Here is a 21,450-nt window from a genome sequence, read left to right as displayed (position 1 = left end):
GGAAGACAAGAATGACTTCATCTTGGCATCCCCAAGAGTGTACACCAGTTCGCCTGTGAGGCTTTTATCCCCAGATACTTAATTACAAACATAAACTGCCTACCAAGATCAAAGCCACTGTGACATCAAGCAATTCTTCTTATCACAATTGTACTAAGCATGGATCATGGTTGGCTAAATTCATCGGTGCATTATGGGGAAATTTTTTGGAACAAGATACATCTCTTCATCTACCTCAAATTCATTTAAGAGCTAAAGAAAATAATCATCTGGTCATCATATATATGCATGCACAATTGCATCTCTGTAATATTATAGGTCTCTCAAGTGAGTATCTTTCACGGAATACCTAAGAGTTCCTACTTTTAGTGGAACATTGATTACTAAGATGTAGTTTAAGTTATGGTCAAATCTATGACTGTCACAATTATTATATACAGCGACCAGTGAGGACCATGATTTCCCTGATTCTTCTTCTACTAATACAAACAAACTTAAAACTAAAGAGAATACTATTACATGCACAATAAAACAGAATCTATTCTATAAGGAATACTTACATAATAATGCATATTTGTGTTATACCATTCTTTACTACATTAAGAAAACAGTTCATATGTACTAACGTACATCACTGAAATAATAAACATAAATTACATGAGATTAAGAAGCATTGGAGTAGTATCTCTTAGGATCCTGAAAGAGATTTTATTCTCTCGGTGTTTGGTAAAACCAGAAGATAGCTGTTACCATGTGATGTTTGTATAATTTCATGTGGACCCTTTGCATAATAATTGCCACTAATAATTTGTTTAATTTCTTTACCTACATTTTCAAGTTTCGATCAAGGATTGAAGACGTGTGTTTTGCATTAGGTCTGACGTGGAATTACATCCATATGATAAACACAACTTTGGAGTATCCTTGGTATTTTCTCAAACACTTACATGTATTGCACCAATGCTTGCACTATAATATTCTGTTGGGTCCTATCAATCCCTACAGCTTCTGATACTTCCCCTTTAAATGTCAGTTTTAAGTCCTCTACCTCATTGCTGCTTCCAAGTATATCGTCATGGAGTATCGTTTCAGTTTTTACAAATTTAATCTTTATTCCTTCACATTATTTTCCATGTAAAGCCCCTGTACATAAGAGACCTACTATAATTTCTTGGCTCAACAAGTAGCATTTATCCGAGGAAAGGTCAGTCTTAGTTTCCCATTCTCTAAGAAAATAAAGACCAAAAATGTAACCTGCCGTCAATTTATCTACTACAAAGAATGGGCATTCAGTTACTCCATTTTCTAGTTCTATTTTGATCCATGCTTGTCACTTTACAGGTTGTGACCTGCTGCCAAAAGCACTACCAAGTAGATAGTTCTGTACGAGATAGCGAGGGACATCATTGCCATTGTTAATTTGCTCAAGTAAGTCCTGGGAAATCAAAATGATATCCGCACCTGTATTTAGAAGGACAACTATAGGGATATTGCCTGTCACTGCTATAATTTCTCCTTGAACAATACTTTTGGTGTGTTTACACAGTTGTCATATCCTTCTAATAATTCCCATCTCATACTGGTATCATAACTATATTGCAATAGATCAACGTCTTTAAGAATTTCGCCCTCGCTCCATTCCTCAGCCAACATGTGAAGGCAAGATGTGGGCAACCTTAGTTTGTCGAATTATTCAACTGAGAACGTGACTCCTCAGCCGTTTCAGTTATGTTCACTGATGCTTTGACAGGTTGCCGGTGGTGTCTGTACTTGTTCTTTGTCACTAGGTTATGCACCAGGTAAACATTACTTTTATTATTCTTGTTTTATGGTGAATTTCCTTCAGAGGACCCCAGTTTTGACCATAATTACCATTTCCAGAATTAAATTTTTAATCTGCAGCGGAGTGTGTGCTGATATGAAACTTCCTGGCATATTAAAACTGTGTGCCGGACCAAGACTCGAACTCGGGACCTTTGTCTTTGGCAGGCAAGTGTTCTACCAACTGAGATACGAAAGCACGACTCACGCCCCGTCCTCTTAGCTGTAATTGCGACAGTACATCGCCACCTATCTTCCAAACTACACAGAAGCTCTTCTGCTCACAGAAGAGCTTCTGTAAAGTTTTGAAAGTAGGAGCAGACGTACTGGTGGACTTAAAGCGAGAGTCGTGCTTGGGTAGCTCAGATGGTAGAGCTCTTCCCTGCGAAAGGAAAATGTCCCGAGTTCGAACCTCGGTCTGGCACACTGTTTTAATATGTCAGGAAGTTTCATAATTACCATCGTTACTACTACTATACCAGGAACCCCTCCCCGTGTAGCGATATACTGGTTGGAATCTATTGTCAGATCTACGATTCTTCACTATAATTCCCCAGATTAAATTGGGGGTCTGAATTTTGATATGCAGGAATAAAAACTTGTCCACCACCGTTGAGATCGGAAAAGGTGACCTATCCTGATTGTTGCATGGTGGACATGGAACATTTTGATAACTTAACCATTGCCATTGGTATACTCACCACCTCGAACACGTTTGATATCCTCATAATACGCAACAAAAGAGTAGAGTAGAGAAGGAAAATGTTCCGCACTGATTACGGGTAGACTGATGAGTTTTTCACTGATAACAAAAGGTAAACTAATTTTTAGTGTCGGCAGTACATCTCAATGCGAAATTGGTTAACTCCAGTATTTAGTCTTATTCAGATACTTCTCTAACGAACTGTACGAGAACTATACGAGACTGGAATAGAAAGGAGAACCGTTAGAGGTACCCAAGCTACTCTCTGCCACACACCGTCAGGTGGCTTGCGGAGTATGGATGTAGATGTAGATGTAGAAAATATTTCTGTGATTTACAATTCTTGCTATTGTACTTCTCAGGGTTGAAAAGTTGTTGACACAATCGCTCCTGAATCTCTTCCAACCAGTACTTGGCAAGGAAAGCTTCCTCAAAATGTTCAAATGTTTGACACTATTCAGTAGCTACAGTTACCCAGGGGGCCCCATCGCCTTCAATAAGTCCTGCCATGTATTCTATCTGCTGTGGCTCTGACCACGAATTTACTAAAATACCTCTAAAGGATCGTATGAGCACTGTAAGATGTAAATTACGTTTTTCAGGAATAAAGATTTCTTTTAAGAGTTTGATCATCTTGGTCAGCTCCCATATTGTACGCAGGGAAACCAGGTGACAGAGTGTAATAGTTTGCTGTTCTCATAGGGAAACGCTCACTTGATATCACATGATCAGTTAAATCCTACATTCTGTTATCTAAAATGGATCTTTCATTACCTATTTCTCTTATCTTGGATAATTCCTTTTCTAGATTACAGAGACGGTTATTAACTGTCTCCATTCTGGTTTCCTTAATCTTGTTGGTATCTATGCTAAGTTCTATGGGTATATCATTAGCAGAATTACGCAAGGATTGTCTTACCTCTGAAGCAACTACCTCGTTAAGCTGTTTCTTTCTGCCTCATGAAATCATTATATTTTGGTTCGTAACTAGCAGAAAGCCTTTCTAACACGTTGCTAAGTTCCTAAATATTAGTTTTCATCGATTGTTGTTCGGTTTGTATAGTACTCACCTCTTTGCAAAGTTTTCTAACTGCTTCTGGAACTTCACTGTAAGGAATTGGAAATCGTGTCTGACCGCAAGCCTAACTAATTCTAACACTAACGTTGTCATTTGTGCTGACATAGTGTTTTGTTCCTTGCTAATTTCCGCTAACAGGGATGCCACGCGTTTCTGTGTATCTGTTAACAGAGCAAGTTCAGAACGTGCATTTCAGTAACCTGATTAGCTACATGTTCGGTTAGTACTACTATTATTTGTTTCAAATGAGAACCCAAATGTGTAGAGATTTCGGTTTTAGAATGATCCAACTGCTGTTTGTTTTCATTCCTGAAATGATCCAGCTGCTGTTTACTTTCCTCACTACTGTTTATCGTGATTCCTGAAATGACCAGCTGCTGTCTTATACAACTGCTGTTTCATCATTCCCATTGAGAATCATCAAAGGAGAAACTCGTTTGGCATTCGAAGTTTTATCAGGTACACCAGAAATGAGATATGTGTTTGCTGTTGCAACGTGATTACTGTCCACATGTTATTCACATTCATATACAGTAGTACTCATATTTTAGTCTCTATCTTCTTCGAATTCGCCATCTGCTCCTTCAAGATTATCATAATTCGGTACTCGAGACATCACTGCTATTGACTGCCCATATGTTCTTACCATATGCTTAAACATAACATCAGTACATAAATTTGTTTTACATTAAGTTACATATTTGGCATGTCAACAATTTCACAGAATGTTCACACTCTGTTAACATGATAACTGGAGTAGGCTCTGTGGCTGGATGCAGCAAGAATATCTCTGACCACTTTCTGCACTGTATTATTTCCATCATGTCTCAGAAAATAAATATTTATATTTTGAAATATTAAAATTTTGTATATGGTCACTGTGAGCGCTAACAAATGACTTTTCCTAACAGATTCTCCTGATGGGAAAAGACCTACTAGCAAATAACAAAGAAAAACCAGATAAAAAGTTATTCTTACCTTTGCACAGTGTCAAGATGATGTAGCCTGATAAATTTTCTGTTTGAAACTATTGAAAGTTATCAATATTATATCAATTACTCAGCTTCTTATTGTCTCTCAATTTGTACAACAATACTGTGAATAATTTCACTGGCAGTGGCTACAGCGATAGAGTATGAAAAATTGGACCAAGTTTTAGTACATAAACAAGAAAAAACTTCTTACATACATAATTACATAAAATTATCTATGTGAATTGAGCGATGCATTCGGGCGCCATTTAAAAATTTCCCATAAATAGAAGAATGGGGAAACGAAGTTTACTTTAATTAAAGTTTGAATTCGCGTTTAAGGCGTGGGGGTGGAAAAGTTATAACTATCGGTACCATTACATTAAGTTCAGAGTTCTGAATTTGGCTTCATTTAGACACAGGGCTGCAAAAATTTAAAATGATCCCTCAACTGATTATTTTCATTGAAAGTTAGAATGAAAACTATGTATAGGTTTTATGCAGCTATTCCTGCTTGGGTATAAAATACATCATTAGCAGTACATCAGTAATAAATTATGTGCGGGAAACTTACACTGCCATGCTGAATGAAAGTCTCACCACAATAATTAAGTTTAAATGGCTCTGAGTGCGTCGGTCAACAAAACACAATTACGACCACTTACTTCATATCACGTACACAATACGAGGGAGTGGGTTCCACAGCTTCACCGCCTCGCTTCAAATTTTGGTCTCAGCGAAGTCACATAACTTTTATCTCCAAGCTTCCCATGTCGCCAAAACGCCCAACCAGTTTCACCCCACAACGTGTAACGGTCATCACGCTCGTTCGGCAGCCGTTGACACTCGTCTCCCAGCGGATGTCACGACATCTCGAGGGTTACCTGTCAAAGGCTAACAACCAACTCGCTTCGCCCGCCAACTCGGAAGGTAAGTCACGCCAAAGGCTAAGATGTCTTAGCTGAACCACAATCGATCTCAACAATACATGAACAAAATAACACTGGCTCCAGGTCGCCACGGCTCAGCCTCGCCATCCTAAGCGAAAGGACACTGCCCAGTTGTGGGACAGACCCTCCCTACTCATCCCAGCTTAACCTGGCTGAGATGTATCCTAAACAGCTTGCCAGCTTGCCCGACGCGATCTCCCTTACCAGCAAATTAACCGGGCTCAAGATTTTGCAGATACGGCAAGGGTCCCAATTTCTAAGATTTAATTTTCCCTTGGTGTCTGGTATAGATGGAGCAGTCAAGTTACGGATAAAAACCAGGTCCCCAATCTTTCCCGAAAATGGTCTACACACCTTGTTATATCGAAGCTGTTGTCGCCAGTGACCTGCATGGCTCTTCGCGGATTCTAATGGAGGCTCTGAGGGTTGATGGACGTTGGTAAGAGGTCGTTTATACTCCACAAGTTTGATAATGGAGAATTAATGGTATACGCAAACATTAACGCAGTGGGTGTCATCTCGGTTGACTCATGTTTGGCCGTATTGAGCCAGGTGAAATCCCATGTACCAGGTGACTGGGCATGGTACATGGTTAGGGCTGTTTTCAAATTTCGATTAACTCTTTTGGCAAATGACGCCTTAGGATAATAAGGCGTGGTGGTAATATGTCTGATACCCTGATCGAAACAGAAGGCATTAAACACACGAGCCGGAAAGGCGGGTGCATTGTCGCTTACCAATGATTTCAGCCGTCCGCACCAGGACATGACCTTCGACAATTGCTGGGTGGTGATTTCCCCAGTGACCCGCGAGCAGGAAGCAGCCAAGTAAACTGGGAGAAAGCATCCATGACAACCAAAATGTAACAGTTGCCTTTCTTTGTCCGGGGCGACGGTCCAATATAGTCGATAAAAACTTTAACGAGGGGATACTGCTCCCGCTGTGAATGTAGAAGCCCACGAGACACCCCGGAATCAGAGATCACACTGCCCAATCAGTCGCCTAATATCGCGATAAAGTGAGGGTTACACAAAATTTTCGCGGATCCTGGCCGAGGTCGTATACAGGCTCAAATGGCCACCAAGAACAGAATAGTGGTAATACCAGAACACCATCGGCACTAACTCAATTGGCAAACACACCCTCCATTGTTGATCGCCACTACCCTGCTTACACAGTACCCCTTGTTGGAAGCAATAACCAGGACCCGAAACCCCAGCCATGACCGTTTCTCGAATCGGGCCACAATACAGGTCCTGCGCCTGCTTCTCCTTAAGCCCACCAAATAGGTTAGGAAGGTCGCACAAAATCGGCCCAACAGTAATGTCCTGTTCGCCTTGCTCCTAATCTTCGTGGGAGTGAGGTGCAAAGATACGACTCAGAGCATCGGCAATTGCATTATCCGAGTCGTTAATATGTCAGACTTGAAAACGGAAGGTAGATATACAGACTGCCTAACGTGCAATTCGGCAAGTCTTCCTTGGCCTAGTCAAGACCCAACTTAATGCTTGGTTGTCCGTCTCTAGTACAAATTCTTTATGCTCCACATAGAAACAAAACTTCACCACTGCAAAACCAACGGTCAGACCCTCTAATTCATATACAAAACAGTTTAATTCAGGAGCAGTCAGTCGCCGTGAGGCATAAGCTAGGGGTTGTCTCCTCCCTTCATGTTCTTACAGCACAACTGCCGCTACCCCGGTGACAGGTACCACAAACGTACTATTAAATTCTGGCACAGCCAACAACGGGGGATTAGTAATTGCGGTCTTAATCTGTGCGAAGGCTCGCTGCTGATTTTCTCCCCATAGAAAATCAGCTATTCTTCTTCCATGGATCATTGAGGGGGGCTCCAAGATGGGAGAAATTGGCAATGAATTTACGGAAGAAATTCGCCATGCCAATGAAGCTTTCGACATCTCTCTTATTCTGGGGAGGGGGAAAATGCCGTAAGGCCTTGGTTCTATCCTGGTCAATACTAACTTTTGCAGGTACCACATGACCTAAGAAATAAATGTGATGTTTACACAAGGTGAACTTAGATGGGTTGATGGTGAGGCCAGCCGAACGAAACCTTAGGAAAAACCTGCTCCACGTGAACAGGGTGTACCTCAAAGGTGCGACTGTAGACAACTACGTCATGTAAATAGTTAAAGACACAAACGAACTTCAAGCCTCCTAAGACCGCATCCAACAAACGGGACACCGCAACCGCACAAGTGGCCAACCCAAAAGGGACCCCGTTGAACTAAAATTCCAATCTGTACAAGACGCTGTCATAGGCTTGGATGACTCGGCAAGGGGGATCGGGTAATGTGCCTGATTGAGATCTAAGATGGTGAACACATTAGCACCTGCAAACGATGTGAAGCAATTGTGCAAATCGGGCAAGGGAACCGACTCCGACACCACTTTTTTGTTAAGCCTTCGGTAATCAACTACCATACGAAAATTGCTACCCTGGTCTTTTGTCACTAGAAATGCCGGCGAAGCATAGGGCGAAGTTGATGGTCTAATCAACCCCTCTTGTAGCATGGTATTGATTTTAGCTCTCAAAATCTTCATCTTCAGTGGAGACAGCCTATAAGGGGCCTGACGGACGGGAACACTATCAGTTAAGTGGATGGCATACTTATGAATGGCGATAAGACCAGAGTATAGTGCTCCAAGACCTTGTTGAGAGCCTGCACTTGATGCGCCGTAAGACAACCCGTGTCACCCTGCACATTGCGCACATATCTCACATACCCTGCACAAGACTGCTGGCACGAACACAAAGAGAGATGGTGGTGAGGCGCAAAATAAAAGACACTCCCGGCATAATCGAATAAAAAATCTGGCATGCTGGATGATATCATACCCGAGCAACAAAGGGACCCTCAAATTATTAGCTATGAAAAATCTATGAGGCCATTAGAATTTAACGATGTACAACCACCCCCGCAACTCCTCTACTAGAGCTAACTCTCGGCCACAGGCGACCCGACATCTTTGAGATTGCGGAGACGAAAACCTGCACAAATGTCTATAATCTATGTACTAGTCATAATCAACTAAGGATACGGAACTACCCGAATCCAGCAATGCACACACTGGTTCCTGTCCTACCCTAGCACAGACAAAAGGGAGCGCCGGAACATGCGTCGCCTGAATGGCTTCACAATTCACTGGCCAGTTAGTAAACTCACCCCCTTTTCCCATCCTCTGGCGTCAGCTACTTGAACGATCGCTCCTAAGTACCAGACAATCGCGCATTAAATGATCGACCGCATGGCAACGGCAGCAGCACCGAACTACTGAATTAGAACTGGTATTAATACACGTTGGTTACTACACGTTGGTGCATCAGATATTAGTTTCCCTTGTACGGCGGAACGCTGTTAATCGTTAAATGCTGAAACTGTTCCATGGAGCAAGAGCACTGTACAAGGTTCAAATGGTTCAAATGGCTCTGAGCACTATGGGACTCAACATCTTAGGTCATAAGTCCCCTAGACCTTAGAACTACTTAAACCTAACTAACCTAAGGACATCACACACACCCATGCCCGAGGCAGGATTCGAACCTGCGACCGTAGCAGTCCCGCGGTTCCGGACTGCAGCGCCAGAACCGCTAGACCACCACGGCCGGCCTACAAGGTTCAACCTGGCGCGATCCTGTACCCACATGACTTCCCACATATGTTCGATACAATCAAGATCGGTCACAAGGATATCCAACGCCACTAAGGCCATGCGAACCCTCTCAAAATACTGCGCTAAGGTTTCGTTACACGCTTGGACCTTCCAATAACATCCTCACTCTAATTCGACACGCATGCACGCCATGATTCTTCTGTTAATAATACGCTGACAGAGATGAACTGAGGTACCCTGTTGTTCCAATTCCTTGTCTATCATGCTACTAACAAGGGAACCTCCCCATCGCACCCTCTTCAGATTTAATTATAAGTTGGCACAGTGGATAGGCCTTGAAAATTGAACACAGATCAATCGAGAAAACAGGAAGAAGTTGTGTGGAAGTACGAAAAAATAAGCAAAAATACAAACTGAGTAGTCTATGCTGAGTATATGCAACATCAAGGAGAAGGTGAGCTCAGGAGCGCCGTGGTTCCGTGGTTAGCGTGAGCAGCTGCCGAATGAGAGATACTTAGTTCAAGTCTTCCCTCGGGTGAGAAGTTTAATTTTTTATTTACAGTTTATGTCACAAACTCTTTTGTTTTCATCACTTTTTTGGGGGGTGATTATCACATCCACAAGAAAACCTAAATCGGGCAAGGTAGAAGAATCTTTTAACCCATTTGCCAAGTGTACAAGTTAGGTGGGTCGACAACATATTCCTGTCATGTGACGCACATGCCGTCACCTGTGTCGTATAGAATATATCAGACGTGTTTTCCTGTGGAGGAATCGGTTGACCTATGACCTTGCGATCAAATGTTTTCGGTTCCCATTGAAGAGGCACGTCCTTTCGTCTACTAATCGCACGGTTTTGCGGTGCGGTCGCAAAACACAGACAGTAAACTTATTACAGTGAACAGAGACGTCAATGAACGAACGGACAGATCATAAATTTGCGAAAATAAAGATAGTAAACTTTTCACTCCAGGGAAGACTTGAACCAAGGACCTCTCGTTCCGCAGCTGCTAACGCTAACCACGGGACCACGGCGCTCTTGAGCTCTGATTGTCCTGGATGTTTTCTATCTTGCGCATGGACTACTCAGTTTGTATGTTTTGCTTATTTTTTCATAGTTCCACACAACTTCTTCCTGTTTTCTCGATTGATCTGTGATCAGTTTTTCAAGGCCTATCCACTGTGCCAACTTATAACTAAATCTGAGGGGGGTGCGATGGGGAGGTTCCCTTGTAAGAACACCCTTAGCCATCGGATATAATAATGCTAATATGACAGACTGTGGAACATGCAACGCATCAGTGTGAATGTAGAGGTGGACTAACAATCACAGAAAGGATTGAATCTGGCTAAAATTTTCGATATACAAGGCAGCTATAGCTTTCAAGACATTCATAACTGGATTACGTAACTTGGAAAATAAACTCAAATATTCTTCGTTACACTTAACTCGTGTGATCTCACTCACATTTTCTGGCTCAGAATAAGTACTTAAACCTCCCCCGCTCAAAGCAAGCGCCACGGACCGTGCCTGCTAACCTCCGGCAACGCCAGGCAACTTATGACGGAGAGCACCCGTTGCATCATTGAGATCGATTGAAGCGATATCCGATAAACAATTACAGTAATGGGCTAAATGTGCCTGCACGCGATAAATTATGTTTATGCCTCTGCTGAGTAGACGCCAGAAATTGAGTTGTCCGACGTACATCACGTAAAGCTGTTTCGATATTCGACAGCAAGTCACCTACCTCGCTGACGATGTCCGTCGGCAGGGCAATGCGGGTGTCGACCGCTGCACGAAGCCTGACCACCAAATCAGACACATTTCCGCGTACCGGCAGCCCGCACACGCAGAGTTCATACGTCAACTGCTCTTTCCGTAAATAAGTTATGCCGGGGCAGGCTCAGAGACTGAAACAGGCAGACAAGTCTCAAAACACAATAATGAGAATGTTACAGCTTACTAAACCACGACTACCAACCGTAGGACAGGATAGTGGTCTCTGCTGTCAAGTGGTACATGGATCGCTATTCGTACCACTCTTACACATCATATCTTAAATACCATAAAAGAGGAAGTGGGATGAAATCATGGTTACAAATTGTGGACGAGCCACTAGATAAAGCTTTGCAAATACAGCTAGAAACCCAAGGTACTCGGTAATCAAATAAACAGTCCCTCATTAAGAAAACAGAATTACTGACAACCTTCATAAATTCAAACTTCCCTTTAGGATTTCACTCAAAATACCTATAATAAAAAGAATTACCAGTAAAGGGTGACTTAAAGACACTTGAACACTAGTGCCAAGCTAATATCCAATTATGTAACATGGTAGAACCACTTAAATAAAAAAGGTACAGAAGAAACACTGATCTTTAAAAATAAATGTTGACGTGCTCGACGTGTTAATAAAAGAATATTACTAGAAAGACCTGCACAAGGAACTCAGCATATGTCATGCAGCTTAAGCATTAGACAGTTGCCAATCCGTAATATTTAAGGTAACAGGTACATATACGAACAGGTTACATACAATATATATTTATATTGTTGCAGAAGAAACTGAATACCAACGTGGTGTAGTGGTTGTAACACTAAACTGTCGCATGGAGGATCGTGAGTACAAAACTCACCTCCTCTATACAATTTTAATTTCTATATTTGGTTCAAATACATTCTAGAAGTTTCCCAAATGTCAGTCATTATTGTACTGCAATGTTCTGTAGCTGTATATATTCTGGATGTGTTCTGGCCGGAGGCAGTTCGCTCCGCGCTCGTGTATGTGCAAGTGCAGAATAAACCCTCGTTAAGTGAAGTTAGTGTTCGTCATTCATCTAATTACACCTTCTTCGACCTTACAATACATCTACCAGCTTAACCCGCTTTGGCGGAAGGAAGATAAATACCAAACTTTGGAAGGCGATATGTGAACAACTCACGGTAGTGGCCAGGTTCTTAAACACTGCCAGGCCTTGACCTCCGACAACATTTCACTCCCCGCCAAGGCGCTGGCACAATCAAAAGTTCCTGCCCGAATCACGAAGACATTCCAATAACTCTCAAACATAGAAACACTCGGCAAAACCTTTGACTCGATATATGGGTAAGCCTGTAAATGAACACGTTACACTACTGACAAAATCGTAACTTTGACCTTCAGTATTTTACAAATGGGCAACTGTATCAGTAGAGTGCACGTACACAATACAAAGGAGCGGGTTTCACAGCTTCACCGCCTCACTTCAAATTTTATTCCCAGCGAAGTCACAGAACTTGTATCTCCGAGCTGCCCATGTCACCAAAACGCCCGACCAACTTCAAACCACAACATATAACGGTCATCAGCCTCGTTCGGCAGCCGTTGACACTCGTCTCCCAGCGGATGTCACGACATCTCGCGGGTTACCCACAAAGGTTAACAACCAACTCGCTTCGCCCGCCAAACCGGAAGATAAGATGGTTCAAATGGCTCTGAGCACTATGGGACCTAACATCTGTGGTCATCAGTCCCCTAGAACTTAGAAATACTTAAACCTAACTGACCTAAGGACATCACACACATCCATGCCCGAGGCAGGAATCGAACCTGCGACCGTAGCAGTCGCGCGGTTCCGGACTGAGCGCCTTAACCGCGAGACCACCGCGGCCGGCGGAAGATAAGACACGCGAAAGTCAAAGATAGCTTAGCTCAACCACAATCGATCTCAACGATACGTGAACAAAATAACACTGGCGCCAGCTCACCACACCTCAAAATATATTAGGTTTGGAAAACACAGGAAATTTAAAAATGAGATATATTACGGCTTCAGGTCTTGACAAACATTCATCAGATTTAAGAAATGATAAGATGACAAACATTAAAAGATTTTTACAGAAGATCTAGTAAATTTAGTAATTATAAACGGAGTTATCCTTTATATACACTCCTGGAAATTGAAATAAGAACACCGTGAATTCATTGTCCCAGAAAGGGGAAACTTTATTGACACATTCCTGGGGTCGGATACATCACATGATCACACTGACAGAACCACAGGCACATAGGCACAGGCAACAGAGCATGCACAACGTCGGCACTAGTACAGTGTATATCCACCTTTCGCAGCAATGCAGGCTGCTATTCTCCCATGGAGAAGATCGTAGAGATGCTGGATGTAGTCCTGTGGAACGGCTTGCCATGCCATTTCCAACCTGGCGCCTCAGTTGGACCAGCGTTCGTGCTGGACGTGCAGACCGCGTGAGACGACGCTTCATCCAGTCCCAAACATGCTCAATGGGGGACAGGTCCGGAGATCTTGCTGGCCAGGGTAGTTGACTTACACCTTCTAGAGCACGTTGGGTGGCACGGGATACATGCAGACGTGCATTGTCCTGTTGGAACAGCAAGTTCCCTTGCCGGTCTAGGAATGGTAGAACGATGGGTTCGATGACGGTTTGGATGTACCGTACACTATTCAGTGTCCCCTCGACGATCACCAGTGGTGTACGGCCAGTGTAGGAGATCGCTCCCCTCACCATGATGCCGGGTGTTGGCCCTGTGTGCCTCGGTCGTATGCAGTCCTGATTGTGGCGCTCACCTGCACGGCGCCAAACACGCATACGACCATCATTGGCACCAAGGCAGAAGCGACTCTCATCGCTGAAGACGACACGTCTCCATTCGTCCCTCCATTCACGCCTGTCGCGACACCACTGGAGGCGGGCTGCACGATGTTGGGGCGTGAGCGGAAGACGGCCTAACGGTGTGCGGGACCGTAGCCCAGCTTCATGGAGACGGTTGCGAATGGTCCTCGCCGATACTCCAGGAGCAACAGTGTCCCTAATTTGCTGGGAAGTGGCGGTGCGGTCCCCTACAGCACTGCGTAGGATCCTACGGTCTTGGCGTGCATCCGTGCGTCGCTGCAGTCCGGTCCCAGGTCGACGGGCACGTGCACCTTCCGCCGACCACTGGCGACAACATCGATGTACTGTGGAGACCTCACGCCCCACGTGTTGAGCAATTCGGCGGTACGTCCACCCGGCCTCCCGCATGCCCACTATACGCCCTCGCTCAAAGTCCGCCAACTGCACATACGGTTCACGTCCACGCTGTCGCGGCATGCTACCAGTGTTAAAGACTGCGATGGAGCTCCGTATGCCACGGCAAACTGGCTGACACTGACGGCGGCGGTGCACAAATGCTGCGCAGCTAGCGCCATTCGACGGCCAACACCGCGGTTCCTGGTGTGTCCGCTGTGCCGTGCGTGTGATCATTGCTTGTACAGCCCTCTCGCAGTGTCCGGAGCAAGTATGGTGGGTCTGACACACCGGTGACAATGTGTTCTTTTTTCCATTTCCAGGAGTGTACATAGCTGGAAAAGTTTAGAGAGCATCAGCTTCCACCAAAGCAAGAATTTTATGGTACGTCGAACGATAGTTATATAAGTGATAAATTTACAAATGATATAGCACAGTAATCAGTCGTGCTTTTTTGTAGGTTTTATTTGGCAAATCTAGATTTAAGCTAGTGCCTAGCCATAATCAATGCTAAAAATACAAGAAGTACATGGTCAGGCGATACTATAAAAAATTACTATTTGTAGCATAACCTGTGTGCCTTACACAATGGTTCAAATGGCTCTGAACACTATGGGACTTAACTTCTGAGGTCATCAGTCCCCTAGAACTTAGAACTACTTAAACCTAACTAACCTACGGACATCACACACATTCATGCCCGCGGCAGGATTCGAACCTGCGATCGTAGCGGTCGCGCCGTTCCAGACTGTAGCGCCTAGAACCGCTTGGCCACCACTCCGGTTTGCCCAAACAAGCTTCACAGTTCTTTCTAGAGTACTGTATAATGAAGGTAGGCTTTATGGAGACCACATCGATTGGCTGTATGAAGCCCTCTATATGAACTATGTGATGTGTCACACTCAAAGGAAAGCAGTTATGGTTTCTAGCAAAAAACTTCAAATTAGAATGGGAATAACGTAAAATAAAATACAAGTAAAATTATGTATAAATCGTGTCTGACTTATTTACACATTTAACAGTAAACATAGAAAAAATGTTAAAAATTCCAGTTTCACTCCTTGTGAGTCAAGTGTTTTGTTATTCAGTAAAACACATATGTAATGTCAGGTTGGTAAACCTTTAAAAAAATTACAAGACACAAGGAGGCACATGATATATACTGTAATTATTAGAATTGATTTCATTTAAATGTTTTTATCTTTTGTACTATTTTTCTCTATATGGGAATATTAAACTAAAATATTATATAATCTCTCTTACTCTCTCTCCATCTTCTTCTTAAAAGGTATTGGTTTGTTGCATTTGGAATCATGGATGAAGATTATTATAAGTCGTGACATCAAAGATATTTCTCACATTCGTAATAGTGGCTAAAACATACGCTAATAGCCATCCGAGTAAAGTTAGTAGGTTGGGTTGTAACAATTTATTTATGTTGTCAGCTTGCACAAAAATGCATTTTGTTTGTTTAAAACTGTAATAGTTAATGTCCATTTAATAAGTATTCTTGCAGAGAGAAACGATATAAGCAGGTACAAGCTGCATAAAATGGTACATAAATTTATTGTTAACCACAGACCTTTGATACTCATAATTATGATTTGATTAATTTGTATACACAGCAATGAAAACAAGATTTTGACCATGCAGCGATTTACACATAACCAAGCTAGAGCTGTATATTATTATTTATTATCTTTGTGTTCATCATGTATATTTCCTGCAAAAAATATTTTCCTTTCCTGTTATCTTGTGGATGAAGCGTGAACATCGTGTGATTTCATGTAATGGCTGCCAATCAGCCATTATAACAAAAGAATGACAGATGGCCAATGACGAAACTTGAATTCTAAGGATAATTAATTATTCCACTTAATTATACCCAAATGGAGGGTAAAGTACGAAATTAAATTAAAAGGACAAATTCTTTTTATCCATATATTGCGAAACAATTTACGTACAATTAACAAAATCTTGTGTTCAGAAGCAACCTCATATAAAAGACTTTTAACCAGGGTGATAATTTTATTCATCCAAGTCTTTATCCCACTATTATATAGAAATTCCATGATGTGATATTATTATATTCTTTATTATTCTTAGAATTTGTTACATGGAAATATATTTGGTATTAACATTTTTTATGTTGAAAACACATAAAGGTGTTGAATTTTCATATTCTAAAATAATTTTTCTTTAATGATCAGGATCTACAAACATAAACAAGCATAGAATTATTTGCTAGTGACACAGTTCACTTGTGGTTATCATAGCAGTTTCTTACAGTTTTTAGAAGGCTTTTCAGGAGATGGTACAACACAAAGGAATAAAGAAACGGGATAAATATAATGAATTTTATGATTTGAGAGTTTTATTACAAATATATCAGATTTTTGATTACATTTTTAACATCTTTTTGCCTTATAAAGTGCTAAAACTATTAAACTAATAAATGACTTAGAGGAATTAAAAAAATATTACTAGTTATACTGAGTTTTTAATTTTCTTATCCAGATATTCAAGAAAAAAGAGATGCTTTAAAAATTTTATAACTAGAAATTTTACGATTTTTTCCTTGAAATATTTTAAAAATGATAGAGAAATGATTTGTCACTATGAAACTATTTTGAAAAAATTATCGGTGAGACAGACTTGAAAATGTTGTGAAAATATTTCAAAAATTCGTGAAGATATTCGAGGAAAATGGTCGAAAAGTGATGAAGAAAGGTGGGAAAACGGATATTTTATTCGATCCCTTGCGATGACTATTTTTTGTTATTTTCTTATAATTTTGATGAAATATTGTTATTCTGATGTGTCTTACTGATTTTCGGAAAAGTGCGTTCATAGCCCCAAATCCTGTCTACTCCGCAAGCAGCTATTGATTGACATCGTTGTTGGGTGTCCTCCTGAGGGATATCACGCCAAGTTCTGTCCAGTTGGTGAGTTAGATAGTCAAACTTCCCAACTGGTTGAACAGGCCCTGTTCATAATGCTCCAAACGTTCTCAGGTGGGGAGAGATCCTGCGACCTTCCTGGCCTAGGTAGGGTTTGGCAAGGACGAAGACAGGTAGCAGAAAATCTCATGTGCGGGGCAGGGAGTGGAGGTGTTATCGTGTTGAATTGTAAGCCCATGACGGCTTGCCATGAAGCCCACCAGAATGTGGCGTAGAATTTTGTCGACGTGCAACTGTGCTGTACAGGGGCCTCGGATGACAAGCAAAGTGGTCCTGCTATGAAAAGAAACGACAACCCTAACGCCGGAAATGCATATCCTCCTATTTCCATCTATTGTACTATAATTTTTTTTTCCTTGTTTTGTTACCTCAAGATATGACATTTCTGTCTCTCTATATATTGTAATTGTTTTACTGTTTGTATATATATATATATATATATATATATATATATATATATATATATATATATGCATTTATGTCGATGTATAATTGGTTGTTTTGTAAATATTATTTGTATTTTTACGCTGGGTCTTGCCTAGGGAAAAGTATGCTATCGAACGAATACGTCGATAGTTCGTGTGGAGAACCAGAGTGTTTAGGATCTTTGGTAGTGTTAACTCTGCCGCGGGGACTGGCTGGAGTAGCGAGTGGAGCAGGTGTGTTGTGTGAAGCTCCCGCGAGTTGCCGCGCTTTCGGGGTTTGGCAGCATGTAATTGCGCTCGACTTGCGATGATAGTTTCTGACATGGTGTCGCGGACGGGAAGCATTAGCTGGCGCACATCAAGAGCCCGTTTCGTCTGGTGACCGTGTCGAGAAGAAGGCGCGCCAACACCCAGCTTCTGCAACAGCGACGGCCGACAATGAGTGACTGTCGCCACCTCCTCGATCGACGGCTTCAAACCTTCAATCAACCAACAAGGAAGACTGGAAGCACGTAAAGTTTTAGAACTGTATGGCAGACCTCAGCTTTTAAAACTGTTCAAATCACAAAATTACAGCAACGTAGCATGAACCTTTGTTGCTCATTGTCCCAATTGCATTACCAAGCAGGGTCCCTTCCTTCTCCGGAATGAACCCGAGTGTCGTTGAAATTCAAACGCCAGCATTAAAGTAATATCATTCGATTTCATTGCTTTAATTTCAAAGTTCAGTTAAGGTATTCATAGCTGGCTACAATATTTAGATTACACAAGCACAAATTAAGAGTGCGAGTTTTGTTACCGTATTTTAGCTTACCTGTGACTGCAGCTCAGCTTGGTACGTGCTAAATTTTACTATTGTTAATTGTTCAGAATCATTTAATTCAAGTTCAAAGTTAAATCTCTTATTTCTAAATTGCGTAGATTCAAGTAGCTTTTGAAATGATTGTTGAGGTAGTCAAAGACTATCCGTATTTTACTGAATTTCGATGTGCTTCAGAAAGAAAGCTCACTATTAACTTCAGTCACTAAATTAACTTTCGATTTTCCGGTTTTATTAATTCTTTTGCTAAATTAAGTCAGAGTGTAGCGAAATTTATTACTTCTGACAAACTTTCAGTTTTCACACTACACTTGTCAACCTTCAGTTGCCACGCTTCTAGAGCTAATTATATGTGTAATAATCTTTCTTTTTCAGTTACTATAGTAATTGTCCTTAGGACTGGCGACCGTAATTTCCCCCAAATCTCAAATATCTAATTACCGCTAGTTGATTGTTAACGTAACGGCCGTACATTTACTTTCTTTATTAACTTTACCCTTATTTCAAAATTAATTTCCACCAGTTTCATTAGCATTTTTCCTTTCATTTAGATGTAACCCTTTCCTCCCTCTTTACCGACAGATTAGCTACGGTGACGATTGCTTTTCCCAAATTTCCGTTAGGTACACGCGGTTTAATTTTTCACTGTCATTAAGGTCGATAAATGAGGGGGAGGTTACAAACCCACACCATCACTCCAGGTTGTCAGACCGCATGACGGGCGACAGTGACGTTGGTATCCCGCCACTGTCCAGGACATCTCCATACCTGTCTTTGCTTGTCATTGAAGCTCATTTCAATACAGGTCACATCACTTCAATTCTACTTCAGTTAATAAGGTTCCAGGCCGAAGACATCAGCTTAGATGAAATCTCACAAGAGAGTCGAAGGTTGCAGTGACGGACAAAATCCGAAAGGCAGAAATAAGACAGGAGCTACAAATTTTCCATTTGGAAAACAAAATTTGAAAAAAGTGTAAAGTTAACTGGTGTAACCTGATAGAAAGATCTAAAATCCGTGAACTAAGAACCCACTGAACAGCCAAGTGTCGGACGTCCGAGGACAAATCGGTTTCAAAACAGGCTGATAAAACTTTGCGTTTAATTTCCCTCACTTCTTGTACTTCTGAAAAATAGCTATTTTGATTTCTTTTGACTTTTTCTGGTCAAGAAGTATTCGACTCCGCATGAATATGTAGCTCTTTTTTGAATCCACAGCAAGTACATAATGCTCCAAATCTTCTCAACTGGGGAAAGTTCCATCGTCCTTGCTGGCCAAAATAGGGTTTGGCAAGCACGAAGACAATCAGTAGAAACTCTAGCCGTGTGCTGGTGGGCATTATGTTGCCGAAATGGCTCTGAGCACTATGGGACTTAACTTCTGAGGTCACCAGTTCCCTAGAACTTAGAACTACTTAAACCTAACTAACCTATCACACACAACCATGCCCGAGGCAGGACTCGAACCTGCGACCGTAGCGGTCGCGCGGTTCGAGTCTGTAGCGCCTAGAACCGCTCGGCCACTCCGGCCGGCATTATGTTGCTGAAATGTAAGCACATTGTGAAGTAAAGGGTGAGTTGTGGCACCCTAGAAATGTTATGTGTTCGGAATTGGGGCGGCCACACAGGACGCTCCTCAAAGCCGGGGCCCGGCAGCAAAAACACGTGGTGGCAAACGTTAGCCGGACGAGAGGGGTAGCCCCAGTGCATGGTCCGACAACGTGGCTGGGAATTTACTGTTGACACTGTGACGAAGACAGAGCTTTGTGTCGATGAAGGAGATTTCTATACCGGGACTGCCAAAGATGGCGGACTTTGTGAGACCTTAATGGCAGACATTTCACAGTTCGTATAGAAATTAATAGTAGCCAGATGAATCATGATACCTCAAAAATAAACATGTACATTACTATTATTTGCACGACGATCCTGATGGTGTAATCAGATTTTCAATATATTTATTAGTTTAAAGTTTAGTATCTGACGATAAATTATACAAGTAACACGCAGCAAGGAATTTCCAAAATCTAAACGGTTCATCCGATTACGTCGATCTACGTGTCTTTAGAAAGCTATTAGTGTAGACCTAAATTGGTATAAATTACAGGCATGTAACTTAAATAGTACATGAGTTATTGGAGGTCAAAGTGGCCGATTACTATCGGTCGCATCAGGCTATAAGTACTCCGCAGTTACACGAAAAAACGGTAGCAGCGTGCTTATAAATATATTTGTTCATCTATGTCTTTGTTTACACCCGATATATAATATTGATGAAGAAATTGGTCAAACATTTACAGTGTGTTAGAAAGCACAGAGACATTAGTCTCCTGGCCTACCTTTTGCTTCTTTTCTTTTGATATATGTTTATTTAATTGCTTATGTATTTAATAATGTGTGTCAGAGCGTTTTTAAGGTTGAGCCGTAGGAATATTTATTTAATTTCGATTTATTTAAATGTAACTCCAGTATTTCGTATATGTTTCATTATGTTTGTGTGACTGTACGTTGGGATGAAGACATGGCGCGAGCGCTCTAGCCAATCACAGCGCTCGTGAATGAGGACACAGGGATAGGACACCAATAAGTGTTTTGCAGAAATATACCACATTCTCAAAAGTACTTCTACTATCGTAAGACAGTACTTGCAGATTTTATTTAATTGCAATCTCTCATTTATAAATTTATATTTTACATTCATAATTCGCAATTGCCGAGTGACAGAAACCTTCGACCATTCGATTCATGTGTGTATTCTTATCGTATACTGTAGACTCAGTAGTATTTGGTCTGTAATGCGGCAACCATGCATCCCAGCCCCAAGACAACTGAACCGTGAAGTTACTTTCAAAACCTTTTATTAAGAATTTACTGTATTTACTAGCGATTCATCAAGAACTTTAACTCATTTAATCACACTATGTGAGCGTGGAAGTAGTTGCCAATGGTAACTGATGACACAAATTAAATTTTTTTTTTAATAAATGGAAATTTTATTCCTAAAAGCCTTTTTTTTAAAAACAGATTTAAAAATTATAACCAGAAAGCATCCTGTAAATAT

This window comes from Schistocerca cancellata, chromosome 8 (genome assembly GCF_023864275.1).
Source record: "Schistocerca cancellata isolate TAMUIC-IGC-003103 chromosome 8, iqSchCanc2.1, whole genome shotgun sequence".
NCBI classification, from domain to species: Eukaryota; Metazoa; Arthropoda; class Insecta; order Orthoptera; family Acrididae; genus Schistocerca; species Schistocerca cancellata.
This window is presented reverse-complemented; position numbering follows the sequence as displayed.